Below are 5025 nucleotides of genomic sequence, written 5' to 3' on the forward strand. Positions count from 1 at the left end.
ATGAATTAATATCAACAAGACAAGTCACTGGATGATGAATCTGCATAAATTATAGAAAATTAAATTCTGCCACCCAGAAGGATCATTTTCCTTTACCCTTTTTCGACCAAATGTTGGATAGATTGGTTGGGCAAAAATATTTTTGTTTTCTAGATGGATATATCGGTTATCATCAAATACTTATTGCCCCTAAGGATCAAGAGAAAATAACATTTACTAGTCTTTATGGAACTTTTACTTTTTGGCGAATGCATTTTGGATTATGTAACGCATCTGCAACATTTCAAAGATGTATGATATCAATTTTCAGTGATTTGATTGAAAAAGGGATTATGGAAGATTTTTCTGTATTCATAACATCCTTTGAAATATGTCTAAATCAATTAGAGAAAGTTTTAAAATGTTTTGAAAAGACTAATCTCATTTTTAATTGGGAGAAATGTCAGTTTATTGTTGCAGGAGGAATTATTCTTGGACATAAAATTTTATAAAATGGCATGGAAGTAGATCTTGAAAAAATTTAGGTTCTATCAAACCTACCTCCACCTACTACAGGAGTTAGGAGCTTTTTAGGACATGTCGGACTCTACAGGCAATATATCAAAGATTTTTCAAAAATTACTAAGCCTTTATGCCAACTTCTAGAAAAAGATGCAAAGTTTGAATGCAAAGTTTGACGCAAAGTTTGACTTTAACCAAGATTGCCTTAAGCCTTTGAAACTTTAAGGGAAAAATTGATCACTGCTTATATAATTGTTTGACCGGACTGAGAGAAACCTTTTGAATTAATGTGATGCTAGTGATTATGCAATTGGAGCTATTTTAGGGCAGAAATATGATAAGATTTTCAAGGTCATATATTATGATAGTAAGACTCTTAATGAGGCTCACATTAACTATACCACCACTGAAAGAGAGTTATTAGCCATTGTGTATGCTTTTGATAAGTTTAGATCATATTTGATTGGAATTAAATGTGTTGTGCATACTGACCATTCTGCTATTAAATATTTGATGCAAAAGAAGGGTGCAAAACCAAGATTAATTAGATGGATACTTCTGATACAAGAGCTTGATTTTGTAGTAGTCGATAGAAAAGTGACAAATAATCAAATAGATGATCATCTATTGAGGCTAGAATAGGAATGAATAATTGATTTAGAGATAGAGAATAAAAATACTTTTCCTGATGAACAACTTTATGCTATAAAAGGATGGAAAATACCTTAAAGGATGGATTTATGCTATAAAAGGATGGAAAATACCTTGGTATGCTGATATTGTGAATTATATTATTAGTGGTATTTTACCATATGAACTGACAAAACAATAGGAAAAGAAATTCATGTATGATGCAAAATCTTTTTTTTTGGATGATCCTCATTTGTATAAATACCTCATTTGTATAAATAATGCGTATAAATAATGCAAAGATTTAGTTATAAGATGATGTGTGCCTTATAAAGAAATTCAGGAGATTCTGCAAAAATCTAATGAGTCTGATTTGGAGGAATATTTAAAGTGAATGGGCACAGATTGAAACCATATTTTGATGGTTGAAGACCAAATGCTAAAGAGGCTATCATGTTGGATCACCCAGAATGAAACTGGGAATGTCGGGCTGACGACATTAAACCAAGTGCTTTGTGGAAGGCAACCCATATATACCGTTGTTTACTTTGATTTTTGAATTTTTATTTAAAATGTTATATATATGTTTTTGTCTTTATGTAATCCGTGTATTTGAGAAAAATATTTAGAAACATCTATGTTTGTCTAATGTTGTGAAAAGACTGAGAATTTATTTGATCAAAATTGAAACGGCCAAAATTTTGGAACTGGTGCATGATTCGCCATGATGCATCGAATTCCAAAGAGGTGGCGCAAGATGTGCCGCTGAGACAAAAATGACTTAAAATCTTTCAAATGATGGTTTTTTGCAATTTTTGGCAGGGAAACCTTCAAAGAACTTCTAAAAACTGACTCCAAGACATATTTTATGGGGGAAAAAGAGGGAAGAGTCACCACTTTTCAATTCCTATGGCTTCCCACTCTAAAAACTCCGCTAGATTTGAAATTTTCAACCGAAGAAAGTTCATTAGTTTTGACTCACAAAAGTTGCATGATCTAGTTATAATGAAGAAAAGGCTTATCAAAGAGAGGGGATTTGTGAATTTAGGATTCAACACACTGAATACTCAAGTCAAAGAAGTTATTACGTAGAGGCGTTGGGAAGTGATTTGCTACACTACTACCGCTATAATCGTCCCTATGATGAAAGAATTTTATGCAAATCTTCATGGGATCAACCAAGGAGTGATCTATGTGTGAGGCAGGTTTGTGCAATTCACTCCTTCAAAAATCAAAAAAATGTTTATGATCGAGAACGTGTATGTTTGCCACTATGCAAATTTTACCCCTACAAGAGACAACATGGATGAACTCTACCGTTACCTTACGGATGAAGATGCTAATCAGAAAGCCCGAGATGATGGGAATGTGAGTTTTTCTGCATCATTGTTAAATCCTACTTAAAAGGCATGACATTTCTTCATGTCCTCGAAATTACTGTCTACTGTAAAAATTAGTAAGGTCACTAAGGAGAGTGCTATCCTGAACTACTGTATTCAGACTAGAAAACCTATTGATATTGGAGCCATAATTATAAAATTAGGTTTGAGTTTGATCATGAATGGATCTGCAACTAGATTGGGACATCCATATACTATTTTCCAACTCTACAGTCAATCACAAGTACCTTATGAAAGTTGGGACAAAGTACTACTTCTTGGAAGCCGATGGATCTTGAAGTCTACTGTAGTTGCATTAGAATGGGAGATGAAAATGTTACAAATGTACTAATGTATGAAGGATCCCAAAATTTATCACCTATTCAGCCCTTCTACAACCTGAGTGCACTTTCAAAGAGAATCCAAAAGATAAAAAAAGAGGTGTATAATTGATCCTGAAATTGCTTGTATGCAACAGTATAACAATGACTTTAATGATATTTTCCACTTATGTAATCTTACTTTGCAACAGAACCAAAAACATGATCCTGGAGAAAATAAGAATTTAACTTTGCAATTTATATATATATTGGGATACTACGCAAGTATACGTGTCGTTATCAAGTAATGTAGGACTTTTTTATTAAAACCTGAATATCGAACCCATAAGAAAAATAGGCAATATACACAAACTTTCTATTTTTAAAAAGACAATTACTTCTACTATAAATATTTTCTCAGTAAGTAAAATTCAATTCTTTTTCGTATTTTTGATATTTTAACAAAACAATAAAACTTCTAAAGAGAAAAACACTTGATATGAAAAATATCATTTTCCTTATCACGAAAAAGTAATAAGTATAAGAATTCTGTTGTGGAAGTATGCAAATTGTGCTGTACTAAATAGGAGCAATAACTTTAAAGTCCTCTAACTCTACACCCTTCAAAGATTATTTCCCTATTTATTTGCACTCAATCATATGAATTACATTCTCATTCATACAACCTCATGTGATTCTTTCCAAATTTTGACTTAGACAATACCAGCCTGGTTCTTACATGTTATCACAATAAATTTTAACATCTGGATAAGCCAAATCAAGAAGTAAAAGAAGTACATTGATCTAAATTATCACAACTTCTTCCAACATTAAAGATCAATACTCTCCACAACTTACTCTCCACAACTTCCATCTAATATACATGGCCTCTGGTATTCAATTTCATCCCTAAAATTATTTGAATTTTTTATCATTTCAGAATCCATGGAGAAAATAAAAACACACTTTAGTTAAAAGTAGAAATCATTGTCAAAACAACAAGAAGTCTCGATTAAAATTAAAAGTAGTTCAATAACAAAAGATAAAAACTTATCTCAAATCCTTCACCAAACTCTTGAAGTTCCTTTGAATCTCTTTTATTTTACAGCACTCTTGACTCTCACAATAAAACTAAAAACATAAAGGATAAAGTAAATTTGTGGTGCCTGAAAATCTCTCCAAAACTCTCTCAAAAACTCCCCCTTTCCAACACTTGACAGAACTTTCAAGCACACTTCAAAAAGTCTCAACTTCCTTCTTTTATAAATCTCCAAGAGGTTCCTTGATAACTCTTCAAAATGTGTCACAATTTGATGTATTCTCCAAAGGATGCCTCCTTTCATAAGTCTTTTAATAATATTTTCATTTCTAGTGGTCATAACCACCCTCTTTAGCAAATAGGTGCCTCAAACGTCTCTTCAAAATTCGGTAAAATGAAGTAAATTGTCACATAATTGCCTCTGGTGCTTAGGCGCAGCCTTCTCTGTTTCACCAGCGCTTAAGCGTCGGATCTGACGCTTAGACGCTAAAACACTTTAGCACAATTTTCACATCTTTAGTCCAAATTTGATCATTTTTCACTCCTTTTAGCATTTTTCACCTTTTTACTTGTAACTAAAAGAAAAAATACATAAATACCTTCCATTAAAGCGCAATTATCTTAAAAATAGGTATAAAAATATGTCTAAAAACTCTATATATTTTAAGTGTGTCAATATCTTATTCATGCAATTGAGAATATTTCTGAAATGTTGGATCACCTGGATTGGAGACTCAAGGAAAATTTTGAACATATAGGGCGTATTGAAGATGTTCTGGTACATTTTTTCAAGAAGCATGCGTGGATTGAGGAGGAATTGAGGAGGAAAATTCAGAAATTCAGCTGATGAATTTCCATTTAGGCCCTTCTACAATATGTATGTGCATTATCAGTTTATGGGAGATATCCAGGAGGACGAGAGTGAAGAAGATGTTTGAAGTTGAGTTAAGCACGGAACATTTTGTCTAGTACTGTTTGTTTTAGTTTATTATGTTGGATTACCTTTACTTTCTATTGTTGCACTATCTATGTTTATTGCTTTAAATTTTGATGTTTAGATTTCAATGTTAGGACGTTGGTTTGCTTTAGAACACTAAATTTTTTATGTGTTGGTTTGAAAAATGTTAGTTCGTAATAACGCAGATTTCATATATAA

This window comes from Phalaenopsis equestris, unplaced genomic scaffold (genome assembly GCF_001263595.1).
Source record: "Phalaenopsis equestris unplaced genomic scaffold, ASM126359v1 Scaffold000134, whole genome shotgun sequence".
NCBI classification, from domain to species: domain Eukaryota; kingdom Viridiplantae; phylum Streptophyta; class Magnoliopsida; order Asparagales; family Orchidaceae; genus Phalaenopsis; species Phalaenopsis equestris.